Source organism: Tupaia chinensis, unplaced genomic scaffold (assembly GCF_000334495.1).
Source record: "Tupaia chinensis unplaced genomic scaffold, TupChi_1.0 Scaffold000416_1, whole genome shotgun sequence".
NCBI classification, from domain to species: domain Eukaryota; kingdom Metazoa; phylum Chordata; class Mammalia; order Scandentia; family Tupaiidae; genus Tupaia; species Tupaia belangeri.
In genome coordinates, this window is record NW_006159921.1 from 3634437 (window position 1) to 3660578 (window position 26142).

Genomic DNA, 26142 nt, shown 5'->3' on the forward strand with positions numbered 1-26142 from the left:
GTAGTTCTTTCAGCTAAGCCAATGGGGAGCTTTTGAGCCAAAGTCCACATCAGAAGAGTCCCACGTTTTGTAGGAACTGTGTACCTTATTCTCTCTGCCATGCTTACCCTTTGGCTGAGAGCAGCCGTGGGCTGCATGGTTGCCAGGCACACTCAATGTATATTCAGTGTTTGGCAGCTGGAGCCATCACTCAACTACGTGCTTGGGTATCAGGAGATCTGAGAAGCACATATTCATGGCTTCTACCTTTCTTCTCTCTGTTATCTCCATTCAGTCTCCCTTTCCTTCTTTCAGTTAACGTTTTTGGAATGCTGTTTTAGTTTCCAGGCTTGGCACCAGCTACTAGTATATACAATGAATAAGACAAATGTGATCTCTATCTATCCTTTTGGAGCTTACATCCCTTCTTCATTATGGTATGTTTGAAGGGTTCTGTTGAATGGTCTCAAGTGAAGGCACTTGTAAGTGAAGGGAGGAAGACTTACCTAACTCTTCGCCCTCCCTTCCCACCTCTTCACTCTCTAGAGCCTAGCCACTTAACTGATACATCATTAAGATGATCTAAAACAACACCCAAGACATTTTCATTTGTGGATTTATTTGCAGCAAGATATATTAGAAAAGGTGAGAGTAAAATTACATTTAAAAATAGTTTTAATGAATCCCTTTCAAAAATTAGTGCAAATACATGAAATTAGACTGATCCCAGGAAATGTAGGGTACATGTTAATATACCCTAATACAGCATACAAGTTGACTTAATCAACTTGTTTGGGTGCAAAAACAGAGATTCATGTAAGTTATTCATAGGTTTGTGTTAAGTTCACATGTGTAAGGGAACTCAGGAAAAGCTGTTCAGCTGGCTTTGGGAAGATCAAGAACTCCAGCAGAATCCGGGCCACACAGAGACTGTAAGTGGAATTGTAAGGTCATTTGGAATCCTGGGTGGTTCCAGGAATGCTGGCCTCTGGAGTGCATGGATCTTGACTCTGGTGTTCCACCGTTTTCATGACTCATCTCTTCTCCAGGACTCACTCTTCTCTTCCTACTGACTGCTTCCTTCAACTTCTGCCCTTTATGATTTCTTGACCTCATCATTTCTGACCCTCCTAACTTAATCTTGTTCATTATGCATCATGCTTTTGTCTCATGATCTTTTACCCTCTGTTGGTAAATGCTTTACTTTCCTGGTATTTCTCAGTTCTAATTCTAGAGGAAAAGGCCCTGGTCAGTAAGCTTTTTTAGCTCATTTTATTTCTCACCGTAATAAATGCTGTTTTCCCTCAGATTTAGGGAAGAGCTCACATCTACGCAAAGGAGAGCCAATACATTACATATTCATAAAAATTGCTAGGAGATTTAAGATAGGAGAAAAACGCATCTTTAAGGGTTATAGAAGTAAACAGAGATCATGAAAATTTACCAATATTTTTCAGAAGAATACCTGAAAAATTAAATGGAAAATAAATGTCAATATCATGCAAAAAACCAACCAACCAACCAACCAAACACAAACCCTGGTTGGTCCAGGTCCTTTAAAATGATAGTTTACCAGATCAGTGCTGGACTGGGAACCTTGGCTCAGAAATCCAACCGTGGTCCAATTGACTGTGAGGGTTGTGGTGGGACTCATATTAACTCCACATGCGCTGCCCAAAACTTCTGCACACTGAGAAAATCAGTGTGTCAGTTTCCCTTAGGAGAGAACCATGGCATTATTATTGAAGATATAACACTCAAAAAGCCTTACAGGCTTCTGGGAATCAGCAGTTGGCGTAATGGCTATGTTGCTAGACTCCCACGTAGTCGACCACGGTTCGTGTCCCGGACCCGGTGGCTTAAAACTCACGCCGGGCGCGTGTGCGTGTGTGCCCAAGATCCCGAGAGGAGAATGGAGGAGAAGGGATTGCGGCGTGACCATCCCCCCTGGGGGGTGATTTCTCACTTTCTGTCTCTATGTCTCTCTCTGTCTGTCTGGCGAGCGCACGCGCCCTACAGTGAAAATCTCTCAAAAAAAAAAAAAAAAAAAAAAAAAAGCCTTACAGGGTTCTGCACCACCGTAATGGTGAGTAAAATATCAGTATTATATACCTGGAATATCCTTAAAATTTTCATATGAATGAATCCATTCTTTTTTCCAGACTGATGGAGGTGGGTGGGAGACAAGGTAAGATTTATGAAGTCCATACTGTGTGCAAGAATACTGCTAGCTGTTCTATAGTCATTACCTCACTTCATGATGAGAAGAACACTGTGACGTAACAATCTTTTTAACAATCTTTAAAATTGTTCACATTTTAAAGATTACAAAACTGAGACCCAGAGAGGTTAACTTGCCTGAGTTCACAGAACCTGCAAGTAGTTGCCCTGGAATTCAAACCTATGTTCTTCACTCCATATCTGTACTGTTTCTTGTTCAATGTACCTCTTCTCATGCCTTTCGAAGGAGCAGCTATACTTGGCTCAGAGAGTGCTCAAAGCCTCCTCCTCTCTGCCCTCTTTGACTGGACACAGAGGTTCCCCCTAGGTCCAGGGAATGTGTGTGTGCACAACTCTCTTTGCCCTCTACTTTTCTCAGAATCCTGGTGACCATCTATTCATGAGAATAATGACCAATGGCATCTGCTCTCCTCTTGTGTTGGCTCTCTGCTGTACATCTTCTTCTGACTTGGTAGAAATAATTTTGGATTAGAGAGTGTCAAAAGACCTGAATTCAAGTCATGGCTCTGCTATTAAACCTTGGGTCAGTTTTTTCTGTTGACAAATGTGATAGATTTTAAAGCTTCTTTGATTTTCTGTGGTCCATGTCCTAAATAAAGCATGGATTCTTTCAGCTTATATCCAATTTTTAAAATGAGTGTCTTTCTTTCTTCTTTTCTTCACTTGTTCCTTCTTTCCTTCTCTTTCCCCCCTCCATTTCTCCTTCCCTTCCTCCTTTCCTTCCTCTGTCTCTTTCTTTGTTTCTTTCTTGAGAGTAAAAACCAAGCACACTCAGTAAGGTCTCATGCCATGACCCTTCCTCTGTGCTCCCATCTTCCTAATGAGCCAGGATTGTGGGGTGCCTGCATACAAAGCATGTACAGGTTGACTGAGAAACCAAACCTTGATCCTCTGTGTGGCTTCCAGCATTGCAGAGAGTTGTGCTACTGCTGAGTCACCACAGATGGGTCTCAGCTTATCTTTACCTCTGAGAGCTTTGCTTAGGGTCCTGTACCTCTTAGTGAAGAAGAATGAAGGTTCTTTTCATAACCTCCACTGACTGGAGCCACCATATGCCCTATTTGAGCAATTGGAGGAGGCTAGGTTGTTCCTCAAAAGGGCTTGACTTTTGAGTAAATGCTACTTTCTATTTGATTCTGGACCTTTCATGTGGGAGGAATGTGAAATATAGCTGAGTGGGAGAGAATAATTCTCAATAATCCATTTTCTCCAGCTGTTTGCCAAGACCATGCTTTTGATTCACCAAAGCCATACAGTTTCACACATATTGTTCTCACCTGCCTGGAGTCCCAGTTTGTGGATGCAGAAGTCTGCTCAATGGGGAGTCCCTTGCCATCTCTTTCATTTATTAAGTATTGAGTGTTGCAGCATAGTTCTTGGTAGTAGGTCAATAAGAGTGAGTGAGCAAAACAAATATGATCCCATCTTTCATATGGCTTACTATCTGCAGGAGAATATAGTCAATAAACAAATGATAAATACATGATTCTAATATCTTAGGCAACTTTTCTTTGAAAATCCCACATGGGGAGAATATCAGATGGTGCTAAAATCTGTTTTTTTAAAAGCTGCCTCTTAGTGCATTACAAATAAGATCTTATTGTGAATATTTCTTTCAAATATTCCAATGGTTTTGTTGTAGTAAAATCCAGTTGCAGTGAGACCTAGTAAATCCCAGCTCTGTTTTAGCAACCGATGCTGTATTGAAGCTGGCAGACTTTGATGGTCTCTCAAGAAGAAGAATAATATAGCTAAATTTGATTAGTTCTGTAGTCAGTCAGGCCTGTGCTTAAATTCCCATTCCTCCACTTACTAGCTATGTAACCAAGGGCAAGTTACTTATCCCCTCTCAACATGTATGTATCATTGGTCAAAGAATTAAGATTATTGTGTAGCTTTCTTTGCTTGAAATATCAAGTTGAAATACTTGGCATAGGGTAGGTGTTCATTAGATATCAATTTTTAATCATCTTTCTTAGGGTGAATTATTAAGTGACAAAACAGATTTTGAACTGAACAGTGGAAGAAGGAAACAGATACACAGACATTCTTAAACTAAGCCAATTGCTCTGTTCAATTATTAGATAGTTTTTGAATTTATTCCAGTTATTAAATATTTAGTTAATTCTTACTATATGCCAAGGCTACTGAGTATGCTAAGTTATGGGGACAAAGGGTAAGTAGGGCAATGTCCTTGCCTTCATGGAGATGTTTCTAAAGTTTTCTTTGCCTTTGGCTCTTCCCTGCCTTCCTCTCTCCCTTTTTCTTTCCCTCCTTCTCACTCTCCTCTTCTTTCCATCTTTCCTCCCTTCTTTCTTTTTCTACCAGTGGGTTTTCCATGCAGGATTATGTTTTAGAAAGCATAATTAAAATGATGTTTGAAATCATATGGAAAGTAGTGAACATAGAGATGTAGAAAATGATGGCCAAATAATGGAGGGGGCAGTTTTCCTTTTTCTACTCTTTTTTCTCTTGTATGAGAGAAACCCATAGTTAGAGTTATAGAGAGTGACTCTTACATAGAAAGGATCTGAGGAGAGAATTTGTTGTATAGGAGCATTAATTGCAACCATATGGACCAACAGCCTGTCATAAAAATAATCCTTTTATTTGCATAGCCCTTTATAGCAATGGGATGAGCCATCCTGGAAGCTGACCTGTGTTACTCTCTGCAGGGATGCAGTTCAGTGACCATTTATAAGTCTGTACCCTATAGCTGCTCTAAACAACTGGTAACTGAGGTGATGAAGGGGCAGAGGCTTTGCATAAATAGAAAAGCAAATGTATATTTGTCGGCATTGCTCTCTTCTCCTTTGTTTTTCCTTCTTTCCAAAAATAAAGTGCATTGTTCCCAGGGAGTGGAATTCGAAGTGGCAGCTGTGTGCCTGGCTGACTCCTTCCCAAAGAGCAGAGCCCAAGGAAGTAACCAGGGTTAACTTCAGTTTGTTCTGTCCTCTATGGACACAGAGATTTAAGCTGCCAAAATAGCTGCATTCAGAGGGGTGTGTCAGACTGAGCCCCACATGCTCATTGCCTGCACATTTACAAGTGATGCATAAGCTTTATAGGTACCTATGTCGCCAGTTCTACACAAGTAGTCTTTGGAAAGCCTGCTCTAAAATAGTGCCATTTTAAAAGAATGGCCTGCATTCCTTCTGTTCTTCTCTGCTCTCTGAAAATCACCTCACTTGCTCTGGGTCAACAGCAGTGCGGAAATGAGATTTGATTTGATTAGACTATTGTTTGTGTACCCACTAACCTGAAGGACAGCCAAAATCAGGAAGGTGCACATGGATTTTGTACCATACTACAGGGCGGATTTTTTAAAAAAATTAAGATTTATTAAGTGACAGCTCAAGGTTACTGATCTAAGACTGAGAAGAGGAAATATTTTACTCAGGAAAATTCTGTGAGGAAAGATTGGGTGCATAATCAAGGTTTGTAAAATTGAGTTAAATCTATTTGATTCAATTCAACCAGCATCAATGGAATCACTTGGTATAGTTAGTACACCAAGATATCTGTGTGAAATAATCTATCATCTCTTCAGATGTCTACTTTAGAGTCTTATGTTAGGAGGGACACAATGGAGGGACAGCATGTGTGTGCTCCCAAGAGCATACATTTTAGGTGGTGTTGGGGGAGAAAAGTTCCCAACATTAGAGCTTGAGATGAACTCATTAAACGTGTTAGGGTTATAGGTAGTGTCAGAACACCACCTATACATCTAATCCACCCATCTACCCATCCATCCATTTATCCCATTTAAAAAATTGATTCCATGCTAGGTGTTGAGGTAAATGACAAGATATGCCTCACATAAAGGATACTAACTGGGTTGAATGATAATCCTCTCATTCCTCAGAGAATGCCTGGAACCCATGAATATGTCCTTATTTGGAAGCAAGGTTTTTGTATGTGTAATTTACGGACTTCAAAATTATGAATTGTCTAGGTGTCTCCTAAATCCAATGCCAAGTCCTTCTAAGAGACACCCAGAGAGAAGAGAAAACAAAACAAAACAAAACAAAACAAAACTAAACAAAACAAAACAAAACCATGTGAAGACAAAGGCAGAGTTCAGAACCCAGGAAGCCAGAAGAGGGAAGAAAGAATTCTCTTCCAAAGCCTTTGGGAGGCCCTCCCAATCCCTTGATTTTAGACTAGTACCTCCAGAACTGTGGGAGACTTGGCATTTCTGTTGGCTTAAGTTACCATATTTGTGGTCATTTGTTGCATTAGTTCTAGGAAAGTAATATCAGGCATGATCTAATAACTTTATTCTGTAAATTCATAGTTGGAAGCTGGCTCTTTCTGAGCTTGTGGAGGCCTTTAGAATTCATTCATTTGCTCAACTGTAACCTCAGGGCCACTTGTGCCAGGCACTGTTCTTGGTGCTGAGTAAACAAAGACAAGTTAAGATACACTTAACCTTTTTTTTTTTTTTTGTCTTGTGTTTGTCTTTTTGTTATTTATTTATTTATTTATTTATTTATTTATTTGCATTCAATCACTGTGTATCATTATAGCATATTGAATACATTTTCCCATCATGAATATACTGCATATTGGTCCAGTCAAACATTACCACATCCATTATAATCACTAGATTTCTTTCCATTTTGGGTTCCTTAAATGTTTTGCTTCCACCTTCTTCCTTCCCTCTCATCTTTCCTGACCCTCCTACCCCACTGTCTCCAGTATCATTATTGCTCTCCAAACACAGGGGCAACTCTTAGAGATGTAGGAGTAGACGAAGTCTTCTTGACAAGACCCCAAAGCACAGGCAACAATCCCCAAACAGATTAGCTTTTTAAAGAGCTCATGGATAGAAGTAAAGCATTAACTACCCATCATAGGTTGAGAAAGACTGTAAGAAAGGCCCTCAGAGGTGTGTGCTCTGGGAGCACAAAGGGGGCCTGGGTCCCTCTGTGCTTTGGCAGGAGATGAGGGTTTTATTAAAACAGAGCCACATGCCCTCTGATATGAATGTGCTCAAAACTGAAGAAATCTGCTTTCACAGAAAGCACTCCTATGGGGTGAGCTATGATTTCTCTACCCTAATCTTAGGCTCACTTGAAAATAAAAAACATAGAGAAAGACTGTGGTTCATAATTTATGGGGGCCCATGGGGAAGAAAACAAAAGGGTCCTTTCTACAGTAGACTGGGGCATGTGGAATTTATGTGTAGAGTTCCCTTCATCATTGCCAGCCCTGGTTTTGAATCTTCATGAGGCTGGAGATGGTAGGTGTTGGTGGATGGATGGGGATGTTAGGGTGAAGAGGAGAGAGAGGTGCTCCATTGGAGCGAAGACTTCCCCAGCAATAGCTGGGCCTGAGTTAAAGGTATGGTACGATCTCCCAAAGATGCTGTTTGACTTAGAGACTTGTCTAAATGTAGTCATTCACTTATTCCTTTATGGAACACTGATTTATACTTGTGAAATAAACAAGATGGTAGTGTGCTAGGGTTCAAGCTGGGATGGCTCTGGGAGGCTGGGAAAGTCTATCAACAGCTGATTGATGTGGGGACATGACACAGACAGACCAGGCCTGTTGGGCTCTAAATGGGGGTTATAAACAGGCAGACTAATGTTGTAGACAGTCAGAAAAGGGAGGTCAATGAGGGCCAGCAGGGCCAGAAAAGGAGAATGAACTGCTCAGGGTGGGTGTTGAAAGATGGGTAGAATTTGGATTATAGCAGGTGGAGGCTGGATAGGTCTTCCGCTCTCTCTCTTCTTTTTTTTTTAAGCCTGGGGTGGGAAATGGACAGAATTTCCAAATTCCTACCATCAAAAAGGATTGCTATGTAGGGAAGAAGATGAAACTTATGTTAGCTGGGCATCAAATTCTGGCAAAATAAAACAAAACAATACTGAGAGACAAGAAAAAAAGAGTAAAAATAGTAATTTATGACCAGACAGTGGAGGCCCTGACTACCTGCCAAGGTGTTTGTACATGATTTAAAAGGCAGTAGGAAGCATTGCTAGTTTTTTTTTTTTTTTCCTTATCAAGAATAAAATTTACTTGTATTCTGAAAGTAATAATGCTCATTACAGGATGTAGGATTATGAAGAAGAAAAATGAATCAGTTATCATATTACCTTAAAGAAATGGTTATTGTCAGTATTGTTCCTGCATGTAATTTTAGAAATAGTTGCAGAAATCACATAGATACTATTTTATATTCTACTTTTTAATCTTACCATGATAACACAAGCATGTCCTGGTGTTATTTAAGTCCTTCAGGAACACCACATTTTAATACCAACATCTAGGAGATATACATTAATTTACTTAATCTTTCCCCTCTGGTTGCATATTTGATGGACTAGCACTTTTTCATGATTATAAAGCATGCTGGGAGACGCTTCTTCACGTAATAGTCTTCTTCCGTGTTTATGATGGTTTCCTTTGGCTAGATCCCTAGATAGGGAATCACTGAATCAAAGGGCATGAACATCTTTAAGGTCCTTTGAACCTTCTGCCAAATCACTTCCTTGGGGGGGGGTTTGAGCTTTGGAAGTACATGATGAAAGATGAGTCTCATAGCTGAGGACAGGCAGGGCCAGGCCAGAGAGAAAGAGCATTCCAAACATTCTAGCAAGAAGAGACATTCCGGAGTCACCGAAGCTGCAGCCCTGGTGATGTGCTGTCCTGATACGAAAACATTGCTGGTGTCCCTGCCGTTTATAGAAAGCCAGCTTTGAATTCTTCCCTACAAGGACAGTGGTGCTTCAGACACACTGGCCTGTTCTTGTGGCTCTAGGGTGTACCAAGTTCATGTCTACCACAGAGCCTTTGCATTTGCTATGTTCTACTGGGAATATTCTGTCCTCAGAACTTGTCTTGTCCGGTGCCTTCATATCATCCTCTGCCTCCAGCTACTTCTATCAAGCTGATCTTATTCATCGCTTATTCCTCATCCATAGTTGCTGTCCAATAGATATTTGTAGAATGATTGAAGTCATTCACTTACTCATTTAATCTAGAAATATACTTAGATTATAGAGGGCCACTTTCAAACATTCCCATGTTTTTTTTTTCTTTTTGTTAAGAATTACTTATTTTATTTGTTTATTATTCTTCTTCAATTTGACCAGAGACAGAGAAAGAGAGAGAGAGGGAGAGTGAGAAAGCAAGCGGCCAGGTCCAGGACTCAAACCTTGGTCAGCCAGGTGGGAATCCAGTGCTCCAACGAGACACTACCTGGTGCAACTCCCCTCCTCCCCCTTCATGTTTCTTAATAAAGAGCAAAATATTTAACAGCTTGTAGAAGGGTTTCCAGAACTGGTCTGTACTCACCCTTTCCTGTCTTGTCTTGATGTATAGCCTATCTTAGTCTCTGCATATCAGTCATACTCACATTCTTTTTGTACTTGGATGCTCCATGCTTCTTACTGACACAGGGACTTTGTACATGGTATTCCTCCTGCCTGGAACACACTTCTTGTCTTTATCTCATTAACTCTTACTCATATGTCTCAGAGGAATGACACTTTACTAGAATCCTTACATGACCCCTCATATTAGGTTAGGTTTCTTAACTACATATTCTTTGTGAAAGCTAGTTTCCAAAGGGGATCTCCAATGAACCATACCTTCTGACATTCATACACTTCTGTGATTCTCCCTCTTTGGATCTGCACTGGCATTCTGAATTTTTTTCTTGACCTAAATAATATGATGTAAATCATATTGTGTAGGCCCAACTTCTGTGGTGCAGATGGTGGCATATTAAACTGCAGTACTGGAAGCCACATGGCTGACCACAGGTTCAGATGCCTGGTGCAGTCAACCTGAAACATGGTGGGTGCATGCATGCATTTCCAAGAACCTGGTGAGCTGGAAGTATGGAGGAAGGGATTTCAATGTGATGGGACTTTGTTGAAAATGCTTCTCTCCATATCCTCCTCCCTTTCTTTCTCTCTGGTGCATGTGCATATACTCTTTATCATGAATAAAATAAACCTAAAAAAAGGAACATTGTGCATTTTCTGAGAGTTGTAAGAAACATTGCATCTTCTACCTGTGACTCTCAAAATAATTGCTCTTGGGACATTGTCCCATATCAGAATATAGCATTATGCTGTGAGAGGCCCCAGCTACTTGGAGAGACAATGGGTAGGTACTCTGGTCAAAACCCTCGGCTTAAGGCCCAGCCAACAGCTGACATTGACTGATAGTCATGTTGAGCTTTCATGTTGACTCTGCCTCCAGCTGCCATCCGACTGTAATCACGTGATAGAGTCCACATCAGAACTGTCCAGTTGAGCCCAGTCAGTCCACAGAACCATCAGAGACAGAACCACATGTCTGTGTTAAACTACAAAGTTTGGAGGTTGTTCACTACATAGCGGTGGGTACTTGAAATACACTTACAGCATTATCTTCCTTAGAGTAAGTTATTCCTCTCCTTCATCATACTCGCTGCAGTCATGACTGTGTTTTTCTGCTTGATCATTTAATTAAGGATTCTCTGCTTGCTAGTCTATAAGCTTTACGTAGGCAAAGACGTGTCTTTTGTTTTGTTTTTGTTTGTTTGGCTCATCCTTAACAGGCGTGACTTCATTGGCACCAAAAAATGTTCAGGGGATCTGACATGGTGTGAGTTTCAGAGGAGACAAAGCTTTGGCTCCTAACAAAGAACCTGGAAAATCAGGTGTTCCCTGTTGGCTCTTTAACAGACAGGACAGGGCACGTGCTCTGAGCTCAGCCAACTGGGTGCTTCTGCCTGCATCTTGGATGATTAGTCTACGATGCAGAGAAACAGAGAAGTCTTAGGATTCATTCCAGTGGCTTTGGCGGCAGCATGTAAACTCCAAGGGCAGAAGCATTGATGCCTTAACCAACTCATTAGAGGAGTAAGCTGGCTGTGCTTTGGACATTCAACTTTTTTGTTGTGTATAACCAATACTAGTTACATAGTATCCAGCATGGCAGCTAAAGCATGAAAGGTAATACATGTTTTAACAAATGTTTAAAACAAAAATAAAAATAGCGCCTTTGGGTGATGTGGTGGTTAAGGCACTAGACTCCCACATGGTCAACAGTGTTTTGAATTCTGGGCTTGGCTGCTTGCTTTTTCACTTTCCCTCTTTTTCCTTCTGTCTCTCTCTGGTGAGAGCATGTGCCCTATAACAAATTAAAATAATAATAATAATAAATTAAATTATTATTTAATAATAAATTAAATTAATAAATCTTAAAACAAAAACAAATCTCAGCTATGGATTTGACTGCTGTTAATTTATCTTGGAATTCTGAAATTCTCTCTCTCTTTTTTTTTAATAGAGAGAGATTTTTTTACTATAGGGAGTATGGACTTGCCAGAGAGAGAGAGAGAGAGACAGAGACAGAGAGAAACAGAAAGCAAGAAATCACCCCCTTGAGGGAATATCCACATCACAGTCCCTTCTCCTTCATTCTCCTCTTGGGATTTTGGGCACAGAAGCACATGTATCTGGTATGGCTGCCGGGTCTGGGACTCGAACTGCAGTCAACTACATGGGAGTACAGTGATGTAACCATTACGCCATCTGCTGGTTCGAAATTCTGAAATTCTTATATTCTTTTCTTTTTAGAAAGTCATCACTTGAGAGACTGTTAATGAGAAAGGGAGGGCAGGTATTATTCATGCTGTAATAATTTAGATTAATTTCACTATCTAGTTGATGCACATTGTATAGTAACTGGCTATTCTCAGAATGATTGTGTGTGCTGTATTTTTAAGTGGATGTATGTGTATGTCTTTGGAGTTCTACATTATTTTTGGAAGAGCAAAGTTTTGTTGTGAAAATACAATGACATTACTATGTGTCATCAAATTTTAATTTTAGTTCCTTGCTTGAGCTTGTATTTGTAAGTGCTTCCAACCTTAATGTTTCCCTCCCAAAATTAGAAAATTTCTCAGGGTGAAATTTTAAAGTATATTTGTAAGTAAAAGGAGAAAGACAGGGGCCGGTAGGTGGTGTGGTGTTAAGGGTGCTTGACTCCCACATGGCCGACCATGGTTCAAATTCTGGAACTAGTGGCTCATTTTCTCATTTTCTCTTTCTCTCTTTCTGCCCTTCTCTGGTCAAATTAAAATAAATTTAAAAAATTAAATAAAAGAATTCTTTTTTTAAAAAAGAGAAAGACAATAATTGACTTAGCCAATAAATTTCATAGCAAAGAAAATGAAGATTACTAGAAAAAAAGTGCAAAAGTAATTGCAGTTTTGCAATGTTGAAATTTGCAGTTTGATATTGGATACATTCTTAAATAAGTGTGGTTGTGTCACACACCATTTTAATGCATATTTCTTGCTCTTTTTTGGGTTATTTATATGTTTTCTTATTTATTAAAGCTTTTTCTTACATTCAATCACTGTGTGTCATTACAGTATACCAAATGAATTTTCCCATCATGAAACGCTGCATATTGGTTCAGTCAAGGATATGATCATATGCATTATCATCAATTTTAGACTATGGAAATGAAGTTAGACAAAAAGCAATTCTGAGCAATTTTCTTATTTGAGTCTAAAATGGATCCTAAAATAGCAGAGACAACTTGGAACATCAACAACGCCTTTGGCCCAGGAACTGCTAATGAATGTACAGTGCAGTGGTGGTTTAAGTAGTTTTGCGAGGACCAGCAGATGGTATAATGGTTACGTCATTGGACTTCCATGTTGTCTATCACAGTTCAAGTCCTGGACCAGGTTGCTTAAAACACTAGGCACATTTGAGTGTATGCCCAAAATCCTGAGTGGAGAATAGAGCAGAAAGGATTGTGGTGTGGCCATCCCCCCAAGGGGGGTGATTTCTCGCTTTCTGTCTCTCTGGTGAGTGCAGATGTCCTACAGCAAAAATTTCTCTATTAAAAAAAAAAGTTTTACAAAGGAGATGGGCTCCTTAAAGATGAAGAGTGTTGTGGTCAGCCATCGGAAGTTGACAATGACCAATAGAGAGCATTCATTGGGGCTGATTCTCTCCAACTACATTAGAAGTTGCTGAATAGCTGAATGCTGACCATTCTACATTTGTTCTGCAGTTAAAGCAAATTGAAAAGGTGAAAAAGCTCAATAAGTGGATGCCTCATGAGCGGACTGAAAAATTTTTTAAAAATGTCGTTTTCGGGGACCAGGAGATAGTGTAATGGCTATGTTACTGAACTCCCATGTAGTGTAGATAGTTTAATGGCTTTGTCACTGAACTCCTATGTAGTCGACCGTGGTTCAAATCCCAGACCTGGTGGCTTAAACTCACGCCAGGGGCCCAACCTCCCAGGGGGAGAATGGGTAAGAAGGGATTGTGGCATGGCCATCCCCTCTGGGGGATGATTTCTCACTTTCCGTCTCTGTGTCTTTCTGGTGAATACATGTGCTTATAGCAAAAACCTCTCGGGAACCAGCAGTTAGCATAATGGCTATGTTGCTGGACTCCCATGTAGTCAACCGCGGTTCACGTCCTGGATCCGGTGACTTAAAACTCACGCTGGGCGTGTGTGCGTGCGTGCCCAAGATCCCAAGAGGAGAATGGAGGAGAAGGGATTGCGGCGTGACCATCCCCCCTGGGGGGTGATTTTTCGCTTTCTGTCTCTATGTCTCTGTCTGTCTGGCGAGCGCACATGCCCTATAGCGAAAACCTCTCCAAAACAAAAACAAAAACAAACTCTCCCCCCCCCCCAAAAATGTCATTTTGAAGTGTCATCTTTGTGGTATTATCTGTTGAAGATATTTTATAGTTTTATCAACTGTACTAGGGAGAAATGTTCATCTCTGTCTGTCTGGTGAGCACACGCTCCCTATAGCAAAAACCTCTCAAAAAAAAAAAAAAAAGAAAGAAAGAAAGAAAGAAAGAAAGAAAGAAAATGTAATAGAAAAATAAAAAGAAGTGTCATCTTCTCGTAATCTTTTTTAAAAATTAATTTCTTTCTTTTTTCTTTTCCTTTTTTTAACATTTCACCACTGTACATCTTCACAGCATACAAATGAATTTTCCCAGCATGAACATACCGCATATCAGTCCAGTCAAAGATATTACCAAATCAATTATTATTAGCAAGAAATTTTCCATTTTTGTGTCCATTAAATGCTCTGTTCCCCCACTCCCTCCCCTTGATTCTCTTATTCTACACAACAATGAACCATTTCTTGATTAGATTATAATGTGTAACAAAGAATAGATTTTGTACCATTATAAGCAATGTCCAGCTCAGTGGTCAGACTGAGAAGAAACTCCAAAGGACATCTCAAAGTCAAACTTGCACCAAAAAAAGGTGATGGTACTGTTTATGGTCTGCTGCTGGTCTGATCCACTACAGCGTTCTGAATTCCAGAGAAACCATTACAGCAAAGTACGCTCAGCATATCGATGAGATTCACTGAAAACTGCAATGCCTGCAGCCAGTATTGTTCAACAGAAAGGGCCCAGTTTTTCTCCAGGACAATGCCCAGCTGCACATCGCACAATCAATGCTTCAAAAATTGAACGAATTGGGCTACCAAGTTTTGCCTCACCTGCCGTATTCACCTGACCTCTTGTCAACTGACTATTACTTCTTCAAGTGTCTCGACAACTTTTTGCAGGGAAAATGCTTCCACAACTAGTCAGATGCAGAAGATGCTTTCTAAGAGGTCGTTGAATCCTGAATCATGGATTTTTTATAGAGATTTTTGCTATAGGGCCTGTGCTCACCAGGGAGACAGAGAGAAAGAAAGTGAGAAATCACTCCTTGGGGAGATGGCCATGCTGCAATTCCTTCTCCTCCATTCTCTTCTCGGGATTTTGGGCATGCATGCACATGTGCCTGGCGTGAGTTTTAAGTTGCTGTGTCTGGTACGTGAAGCATGGTTGACTATGTGGGAGTCCAGGGAAGTAACCATTATGCTATCTTCTGGTCCTCTGAATCCTGGGTATTTATGCTGCAGAACTAAGTTTATTTCTCATTGGCAAAAATGTGCTGATTGTAACGATTCTTATTTTGATTCATGAAGATGTTTGAGTCTAATTGTAACGACTTAAACTTCACAGTCTGAAACAACAATTGCCTTTGCACAACCTAGTTATTATTATTATTATTATTTTTAATTTTTTAGTGGGCACGTACACTTGCCAGAGGGACAGAGAGAGAGAGAAAGGGAATGCCATAAAGCATCCCTAATGGGGCATGGTCACACCACAATCACTTCCCCTCCTCCATCTCTCTCTCTCTCCTTTCAAGATTTTGGGCATGCATGCACATGCACCCAGTTGTTTGTCAAGCCACCAGGTCTGGGATTTGAATTTCATGGTTGGCCATGTGGCTTCCAGCTGTCTTATCCAGCCAGGCCATTGGCTGGCCCAATAAGTATTTTAAATGAATGAATATGTGTCAGAGACCCAGGTGGACAACCGGGATTCCAGAATAAAGAAATCTCTAATTCAGAGGAGTTTATATTTTACTAAATAACAGATAAGCAAATGTAGTAATTACAGATATGTGTGGCAAGAGTGATAGGCATAAACTTATAGGAACAAACTATATCTAGGAGAAAGATGCTGAAAGGATCCCCTTGTTTAATGTCAGTGAATATAGCCAGATGGGCAGCAAATGTTTGTTGACTGAGTGGATGAATAAATAAACACAATGTTAAAGTAGTATATATGAAAAGCATTGTCAATTGTAGAGTGCTACATGAAATAGAAGTATTATTCTTAGACTAATGCTTGATGTCTGTACTAGGACTATTTGTGTTACGAATATCAGAAGCCCAAGCAAACTAGCTTAAGTGAAAAGAGAATTATTTGGCTCATATAGCAGGTAAGTTCAGGGAGTAAAAATAATTTCAAGTGTTCAACTACTTACTAGTTAGCAAGATCCTCCGAGCTTTTACCTTATCTGCTTTGGCATCATTCTTAGGTTCTTTCTAAATGGTGGTTCCAAAACAGTCAACACCTCCCTGTCTCAGGTTCAGGCTCAGAAGAAACAAACAAATAAGAAACTATTTCTGATTGTTCTAACATAAATCTTTGGGTTTGTATCAGTTGGAAAATGTTGACCTACCTTGGGTAATATGCCCCTGCCTGAGCAAAGCTCTGGTGCAGAGGATTTGTCTGAGGAACAGAATGGCTAGACCTAATTCATTGGCCTATCTTCGGAGTTGGCCAGAGGTCAGTCCTAAATCAACCACTAGGGATTGGGCTTATGGACATTGAATGCAGACTGCCTGGATTTGTAAATCACAGCTCTGCCACTTAAGAGGAAATTGCATATTTATTTCTATCTAAGATGAGGCATTTCTCAAATGGAATAATAATAGCACCTACATCAAAGAGTTGGTATAAGAATTTCATGAATTAATAAACTTAAATTGCTTAGACCAGTGCCCGGCACATAGTAAGAGTTTACTGGATGTTAGTTACCAATTTAGCTATTACCATATGGACTGAGCATAGAGAAGGGATGATTCTCAAAGGAGATTCAGAGAACTGTTGCCAGAAGAGGGTATGAATGAATGCTTGAAAGGCAAAAACAACAAGCGTCCGTTACACTTCAATCCCAAGTTCTAACCAGTCCACCACAGGAGGTGAGCGGCTGGGAAGTTCTTGCCTAAAGACAGTTGGGAATCACCGCTGCCTCTTGGTGTCAGTCCTATTCCCCTGGGAGAAGTTTCAAAGCACAGCCATGCTCACCTGATCAATCCTCCAGCAAGGCTGATTGTCTTCTTGGCAATCGGTCCTTGTTCTCTAGGCTTCACCTTTGGGACAGTCTTAGAAAAATCCATGCTCTGGCAAGCCTGAGTGCATATTAAACCATTTCAAAATGTTGAAGAGGAAGTCTGCATGCTTAATGTGTAATTTAGCTGAAAGAACTGGAACAACTTGCATTTTGGTATGGTCCTCATTTTGCAAATGAATGTTATTTTCATAATGGATCATAATGGCTCCCTCAGAGTTATTCTGGTCTGTCATATTAATGTGGGTTATGGTGCTTTAATAAGAGTTGACTTTTGACTCCTTGGGCTGTGCATCATGGTTGCTTGGCTGCTCATATGCCAAATCATCAGTCATTATTCTTCTTGTGAATTGATATTTATTCCTTATTTCATTACTTCCATGGGATGAGCAAGAACATGAATAATACATCAGCAAGCCCCAAGCTACGTCAATGACTTGAAGTGACAAAGGACTAGTTTTTAAGTCCTTCCAAAATTCTGGTTGAAGAAGTATAGTGTCTGTATTGTTTAATTTCATCTGAGGTTTTCATTTCTCCATCGTTCTTCTTGTCTTTCTCAAGATGGACTCTAGAGATGGTCCAGATGTCTAAGTTTACCTAGTTCAATCAGTTTCAAGATGGAGATGCTCACACCAGAAAATAACTGGGTAAGAAGGATATTCGCAGACAAGAATTCCTGGAGAGCACTTCTGGCAGGGAAGTGGTTTTGAGCTAGATTTCTGGAAAGAAAACATAAACCTTTTAAAAAGAATTCTTAAAGGAGTGCTAGAAAATCTGCAGCCTCCTCTGTACTGAGAATTTAATACCACTGTGTGGGGATATCTGGGTGGAGGCTGTAACAGTCTAGTACAGTACACCTTTTCCTCTGCCCTGCACACAAGAAGATTCGGACTTCCTTTGGTCTCTTCAAGTGGAATCCTTTGTGTTTGAGACTCATTGCTAGAGGAAAACCATTAGCTCTTCTCTCTCCCCCAGTACCCAGTCTTTCGTCTCATTCTCCAGTGAGTCATGCTCCCTCAAGTCCCAATCTAAACCTCTTCATCTCCTGCCTGTCTTACTGCCTCCTCCCTCAGCCTTATCCTCCCATAGGGCAACCACTTATTTTACATATTATAGGCAGACTCAATATCTGATATTACATAGTTTTGTTACACGATGTGTCAAGCTCTATATCTATTCTTTATTTGGGATATATGGTCACACAATTGTCTTTCATCAACCCCATTACTGAACAGTCCTCAACTGCTACTCTGTGGGACTGTAGACTCTATGGTCCGTAGAGTCAGAGTGACTTGGGTTTCTATCTCATTTTGACAAACTCATTAGCAGCGCAATTTAGGGTGTGTTGCATCTTCTCCTTGATCCTCAGTATCCTCATCTGTAAAATGGGCATGATCATATATACTCCAGGGAGATTTAGATGAACATTAAATGAAATCATATGAGTGACACAGTAGATTCAAAATAAGTGATTACTGTTGCTACTTTTGATATCATTCAGGAAGACAGGAGGTAGATTTCACTTGTCTGTGAAGGACACTGGTGCTTATTCTTCTCCTTCTTTCAGCTCCTTTAGACACTTCCCAGTCTCATTCTTTTCCTGCCTCCTTCCTAGGTTTCTATCTCCTCCATCTTTTTCAGTACCACCCACAACTTTGAGAAGATAGGAAAGGATAGAGTTGTTTATTTTGAGACTAAATTCAACGCTGACCCTCAGAAAAAACAACCCCTGCAATACGCTCTATTACCACATAAGCGTCACATTTAAACAAAGCCTTTTGGCCTGAACTGAAAATTATCATCCCACTGGGAGGCATAAACTGGAGGGCTGCTTGTGTGAAGGAGGGACGTGCAACAGCTGGGCAACACTATGTCCAAGGGAAGGAGAAGTAGTGCTCCTTGCTTTATGCGCTGATTTCATTTGGAAAATCATGCTCTCCTTTCCCCCTTCACAGACATGGAAAACAATAGCAATCTGTTAAATGTTGGAGGGCAGGAAAGCAACAACTACTATACACTGAAATCAAGAAGAGCTCCATTCAGTACCAGCTAGAGAATTCTGTCGGGACTGCAGAAAGGTCAGATGATATGGTTTAAAATGGTCTGTGGATATGACTTTGCACTAAAAGCCGTAAGGAAACAAAGTAGTAGAGTAGGGGAATTTCCTTTTGTCCAGGTAATAATAATGTTACTATTGGTTAAAGCAGACATTGATTGAGCACTTTTTATGTACCTTGCTAAACTAGGCGAGGCTTTACATATATGAACTCATTTAATCCTCACAACCACCCTAGGAGGGAGGTAGTATTTTGAATCTTCATCTTTACAGATGAGAAAACTGAGACACAGAGAGGTAATTTACTCAAAGTCACACAGTTGGTCATTTCAGCACCACCATTCTCACTCTAGAATCCATGTTCTTAATCCCCTCTTTATATTGCCTCATTCTGTGTGAGATACAAGTGACCTTTCAAAAACATATGTGCATCCATAGAGGTGTAGACAAGAAGGCTCAATAAATAAGTGAAAATTCATAGACCTCTCTCATGGATGTGACACTGTGCTACATTGGGTGAATTATAGTTATTCCCATGCTTGTCCTGTCACCCCCTTAGAGATGGTAGAATCTCTGAGGATATTTCCATTTTAGTGTCCCCTGCAGCCCAGGGCACTGCACTTGAGGCATAGAAGGGGTTCAATAAATACTTGTCAAGTTGAGAACAGGTAGATGCTGAGTAGGGTGATGCTGACTGTAATATGAATTTGATATTTCAGAGAAGATGAAGATCAGTGAGGGACAAACAGACTGAAGAAAGAAATGGGGAAAACTTGGCAAGTGAGATCTTTGGGAAAATTCAGATAGAATGTTGAAGGGAGAGTAGTCAGGGTAAAGAAAGCACATGGGAAAAGGACAGAAGTGGGAAGAAGGATGACGCGGTAAATGCTCACAGGGAGATGTGGTTAAGCAGAATGAGAGCTTGAACTTGGCACAGCTGGCCAATGGCGGGGCTGGAGGGGGCTCTCTCACTGTGGTGGGGTGTGAAGAAGGCAGTGTTTAAGGACCCTGGGTGTCAGTATGGCCCAGTGGTTAAGTGCATGAAATCTCATAGTCAAATCTCAACTCAGTCATTTAGGATTTGTGACTTGAGCAAGCCATATATACTTGCCAGGGTACCAAGAAGATTAGATGTGATAATGTGTGGACTGTGCCTAACACTGTCCCATAGGAAGTGATGTCAACCTCTATTAGCAGAGGCCATGAGGTAGAGGAGGAACTGGAGAAGAGAGAGACTGAGCAAGGAGTGAGGCCATGGCAACTGCAAAAACAACAAGAAGTTCTGATATTTGTTGGGCTTTACATTCAGGTTCTTCATTACATCATAACCTAGCGAGTTAAGGGGTTGTCTTATAATTGTGTGTGATTTGGGTTCACATGCATTCTCTCTAGCTTCTAGGATACACTTTCTCCTATCATGTTTTGCCACTGTGGTTCGGGATATGAAGTTTGAGGGAATTTTACCAGTGGAAGCCCTTTGGCTTCAGGGACATCAGGTACATTCCCTATCTGGAGGCTTTGAACTCTCTGTGCCTCTTGAGAAATTCACAAACCTTTTACCCTTCCCTACAGAGAATTTACCAAGGCCGCTTGCCCCTTTCCTGCTGTAGAATCGCCATCTTCTCTGTATTCTTGTTAAATAAGTGGCTTTGTGTCAACCTTACTGTAGTTGGTTAACTTTCTGTAGTTTGTTTTATGTTTTGTTGTCATTTCCAAATAAATTATTACATTGATTTTTTTTAAACTTCTAAGACTAGAAGATAAGTTTTATGACGGTAGGGATTTTTTTCTTTTTGCACATTTGTATCATCTTCCCCTGGCACATATTAGGGGGCTCCATAAATATTGGCTGAATAAATCAATATGCGTCCTCAAACACCACTTATTTCCTTGGGAACTTCATGTGTCTTTGGCACATGTCCAGAAAATGGTGGCTGGTATGGGTGGACTTCAAAAAGTCTGTAGAAAAAAAAAGAATTCAAGCATGCATTCATTTTGGTACAAAGATTTCTGAAATCCATGCATAGTTTTTATAATATCTATTTTCCATACATTTAAAATACAGATTTTTAAAAGCATATTTTATTTATTTCTTCCTTAAGGAAGAGGGGCAGAGAAAGAGAGAGAGAAAGAGAATCAGTACCCTAACAGGGTATGGGGGTCATGATCCACCCCCAGTCTTCAGCCAGGCCTGAATCCTGGGTAAACATGTGCTCAGGGTAGTCAGGTAGATCTCTGGACTTGAACCAGGAACCTACTCAAGTGGGACTGTCTCACAGAGTGTCATGGTGCCACCAACTGCCCGCATTTCCACGAATTTTTAAGGCCTCTCATATTATTATTATGGCAATGAACTTACTCATTTCCCAACTCTGATTCCTGCAACCCTAGTTCAACATTCTTTACATTCTTTGCAGTCAGTGTTCTGGGGTCTTTAGGATCTTTTTGATCTTCTTTTTATTTTTATAGAGATTTTTGCTATAGGACATGTGTGTTTGCCAGACAGACATAGACAGAGAGACAGAGAAATCACCACCCACCCCAGGCGGGATGGCCATGTTACAATCCCTTCTCCATTCTCTTCTCAGATTTTTAGGCATGTATGCACATGTACCTGTCTTGAGTTTTAAGTTGCTGGGTCTGGGACTCGAACTACGGTAGACTACATGGGAGTCCAGCGACGTAACCATTATGCCATCTGCTGGTCCTTTTTCTATCATCTTTCTGAGTTTTGTAGGGGCACTGCACTGGGTGAGTGTTTAGCCAATGCTGTTGGTGTAGTGTAAGTGTGTGTGTGTGTGTGTGTGTGTGTGTGCAGGTGTGTGTGTATGCAGGTGGATATGGGTGTGGTTTCCATACCAGCCTGCCTTCCACGTTGATGGAGGATGTTTGCTGAAGTTAGTCAGAGTGGCTGGGACTCAGTACTCTTGGGTTCTCTTCCTATGATTCATGGGCATTTTGGGGAAGTCTGTGAAGCCCTTCAATTGTGGTGAAAGCTGGTATTTAAAAAAAGAAGATGAATTTGTTCCTCGTTTCTTTTTGTACATTTTCCACTAGCACACAGGCTCCTCCAGGAAATTTTGGATTTATAATCATCTTTAGAGCAAGTTATTTTATTAGTAGTAGTTATTTTTATTTTTACTTTTTTTTTTTTGCAGAAGCTCCTAATTAGGGATTGCTTGCACATCTTTGATGCTTGCTTACTCTGTCCCTACTGTGTGCCAGGTACTGGCTGACACTAAGAGATGAGACACATCTTTGTCCTTGAGAAACTCCTGGGGTAAGGATACTGACAAGAGTCCGGTACAGAGGCACAAAAGAGAGGATGAGGGTCAGGGGTTCAGGAACAACTTCCAGAGGCAGCAGAACTCTGAGTGAGAGTTTACAAGGTGCCAGGAATTATGCTAAGCATGCTTCAGACATTATCTCATTCTATGAAGTAAGTGCTATTATCCCTGTTTTTGTGTGACCTCGGATGAATTACTTCACCTCTTTGTCTCAGTTTCCTCATCTGTAAAATGGGGTCTGTAAGACTTTGGAGACTTATGGTGAGGATTATATGTTTAAAGATGTGTGCAAGGGTACCTGGCACCGTGCTAATTTGAAGTTACTAGAAAGTTCCTACATGTTACCCGGTTATTATGGTAAGGCACGCAGAAAGTGAATGTCTTCCCCATAGATTGTACATGTTGGGAGCTAGCTTGTGGCCTGGTGGTTAAGGCAACTGGAACCTACTGGGTGGGTTGAGTCCCAGACCCAGCAGTTTGGTAAACAAGCTGAATGCATGTGTGCCCCAAATCCTGAAATAAGGGAGAGTTGGAGGAGAAGAGATTATAGTGTGACCACCCATTATGGAGGGTGCTTTTTTAACTTTCCCATCTATCTCTCTCTCTCCAGTGACTGTATGTGCCCTCTGGCAAAATTTTAAAAAGATATGCTAGAGGTGAAAGTTGGACTTTTAAGCACAGCTCACTATGACTTTGTATGTCTACTTGGGAGTTGAGAAACAGTTTGACAAGTTTTGCTTAGATGGAAAGGTATATTACTGAAACATTTTTAGCAAAAGATGCCCACCCTATACCTCCTAACCTACTCCATTTCTCCATGCACACTATGATAGATATACTAGTTGTCTGGTCAACCTCTAAAATAGACATGGCCAGCTCCTTCCTTGGTTTTTCCAAACATGGTGGCTCTTGTTTTAAAGTCTCGCCTTCCTTTTCAATTAACAGAGAATTATCTACAGTGGAAACCATGAAACCAGTAGAGGAGCAGGGATTCTCACTATGGAGCTTCTGGGTGGCAAATAACAAGAAGAAGTCATTCTTATGGGGAAGGGAGTGGGTGGAGGGAATGAAAAGAGCAAAAAAGAAAAATAAAGCAATTCATTTCTGACTCTGGTGCTGTTAACTGAAATAATTTTTTAATCCTCTATACAGAGTCATCACTGGCCCTTCCTGGAGCTACCTCCCAGGGCAGTTGTAAGGAGCCCTGATAAAGATTTATGTGGTTTGTTTTCTTTCTGCAAGCCTTTGAAGATCAACGAGGAGGTAATGTTTATGGTTGGTTGGTTAACCCTATGGCTCTCTGGGGTCTCCTTCGGCGACCCCTGGGCTGATCCTCAAGGCAGGAGGCAGAGGGTCTTGGCTGCCCCATCTGGGGAACTGGCTGTTTAAAGGCCAGGGTTGGAGAGAATTTCAGGCCCAATAGTTCTGGAGGCTTTGCTCACCACAACAGCGTCATCGCAGCAGAACGCCCCCACCGTCTTCGGAATAGAACCAATTCATCCCACAGGGGAGTGAACTCTTGAAAATCAGCGTCAAGAGGAAAAAAGAGGTTGGGGGTGACGCTTGTAAGATTGAGTTAAGCAAGACGTGAATAGATTTGGCTCTGAAATAGCTAATTCTGGTCAGGTGAAGGCAGAATTGTCCAAGTTCTTTGGCATGAGGGACGTTATAGAAAGATATGCATGTATTTTTAAAAATAAACAAATCTCTCCTTTATTTTTTTAAAAACGTTAATATTTTCCTGGCACTGCTGGTTAGAATTACTTGTCTGGGTGTCTTGAACTCCATTTCCGAAACCCAGCTGAAAACCCTGGACAGCTGGAGGGAAGTAGACACCTTGGAGGACTGAAATATTTGGTATGCCTTTCCGACCTTATTTAAAAATGGATCCATTTGTTTTTTTTTCTCATGTTCCTCCACATCCTAGGATAGCTACTAAGAGAACATTGGAAAAACATGTCTTTTGGAGCTGTGTTGACCAACAGTTCAGGGAAGCAGAGGGTTTTCCTTTTTTGTTTCATGCAGTAAGCTCTGTAAACTTAGAGCTCCAAATCTTTCATTTGTGTTCTGAAACCCGGGACTTTGCAGTGGGACTCTATAGCTTCTTCTCTGAGTACCAGTGACAGGGACTCCTTTGAGAACTTAAGCTCAGAAGAAATGTTGGCCATCCACTTACTGATTCATTGGTTCATTCTTTCAGTCAGCAAACCAGCCACTAGGTACGCAGTACATTTGCAAGTCATATCTATGATCCCAGGGACTCCATGACAGTCCTATAGGTGGTCATCTTCCACTTTTTCTGGCTGAAGAAATTGAGGCATAGTGATGTGGGGTAATTGAATTTCATTGCATTCTTGACTCCACACTTCCAGGCTGCTTTTTCTGGAACATGTAGTGAGACAATCCTAAATGTGGGATCCAGAAAGAGCTCAAATCCTGTATCTTAAAAAAAAATTGCTAGAGTATGTGCACTAACCAGAGAGAGGCACAGAGAAAGTGAGGGGGGGATGGGCATGCTGCGATTCCTTCATCTCCATTTTCCTTTCAGGATTTTGGGCACACACACACATGTGCTCAATGTGTTTCTCTTTTCTTTTTCTTTTTCTTTATTTCTCTTTCTTCCTTTCTTTCCTTTTTGTTCTTCTTTCTTTTTTTAGGGAGAGAGACTTTTGCTCTATGGCACATGCTCTCACCAGAGAGACAGAGACAGAGAGACAGAAAGCAAGAAATCACCCCCAGAGGGAGTGGCCACTCCACAAACCCTTCTCCTCCATTCTCCTCTTGGGATTTTGGGCATGCACACACACATGCCTGGCATCAGTTTAAAGCCTGTGGGTCTAGGACTTGAACCACAGTTGGCCATATTGGGGGTCCAGTGACATAACTATTATGAGATCTGCTGGTTCCTTGACATTTTTTTTTTAAGCCTCTGGGTCTGGGACAGGTACTGCATAATTGACCATGTAAGATCCAGCCACCTTGGCCCTAAATCCTGGGCCTTCTACTTGCTTCAGGTGAGGACTTGGGCAAGTGGCTCTATTTCCTCAAGCCCTAATTTGCTCATCTGTAGAATGGGGAGCAAAGCAACAATAACAACATTGCCAAGATTGTGTGGGAATGAAACCAGACCAGGCAGTCAGAGCCCTGCATAGCTAAGTTTTCCATATGAAGTATGAATGGCATTTTTTGGCCAACACTGTGACCCTCTGCTCTTGTCCTGGGGTCTGATAGGAGTACTGTAAGTTGACAGAAAGCTTGCCTGGACTCTCAAAGGGGTAGATCCCACCTCAGGTGCTATGCTGTCTGTGCTGGGCAGCAGTGGTCTTGAGAGCTGTCAGCTTTGGTTTCTTTACCAGGAGGTAGAAATACTTAACATAACACAGTGACCTCATGAGGAGCATACCAGATGCTATCATCCATAAACAGCCATTTATTCAAGTCAAGCAGGCCCCACATGCCACAGGTAAGCTGGGGAAAGAGAGATTGAATTGTTCAGTTCTGCAGGAGTGGAGGTTGAACAGAAAAGCAACACAACCCTTACTCATAACTTCCAATTGCTGCAAGTTTTTTTTTTTTTTAAAGCAGGTTAAACAGGTTTTCCATTGGAAGGTGTAGAAAAGACCCAAAGCCAGACAATGATAAAGTTTTCATTTTTCTACACTTGTCCTTCTCCCACTCTTCCTCAAACTCTCTCTCATCTCAAACCATCTGACCCTCACTCCACATTTCAGCATTCACCATGGCTCTGGATAAAACCTCTGAAGAAACATGTAAGGTACAATGTAGGTGGACTCAACTGCATAAAAGCACACTCTTCCAAATGAGTGAAAGCATTCCTACTTAAAAATGTATATAAAATGTAAATGAAATGGGGGG

At 41.0% G+C, this 26142-nt stretch overlaps 1 long non-coding RNA gene across 3 annotated transcripts in view; it reads right to left on the bottom strand.

Moving 5' to 3' along the window:
• Nucleotides 1–1604: 1604 nt before the first annotated feature.
• Nucleotides 1605–26142, bottom strand: part of LOC102492730 (uncharacterized) — a 41087-nt gene continuing 16549 nt past the window's right edge. Inside the window, exons 4-5 of one of the 3 annotated variants that reach the window (XR_335439.2) lie at nucleotides 16881–17642; nucleotides 1605–1695 (exon numbers count right to left, since the gene is read on the bottom strand). This is a non-coding gene — a long non-coding RNA (uncharacterized LOC102492730). Of the gene's footprint in view, nucleotides 1696–8816; nucleotides 9156–16880; nucleotides 17643–25205; nucleotides 25735–26142 lie in introns of those variants that run through there. The other 2 variants (XR_003550413.1, XR_001370804.2) reach the window with 2 other exon arrangements.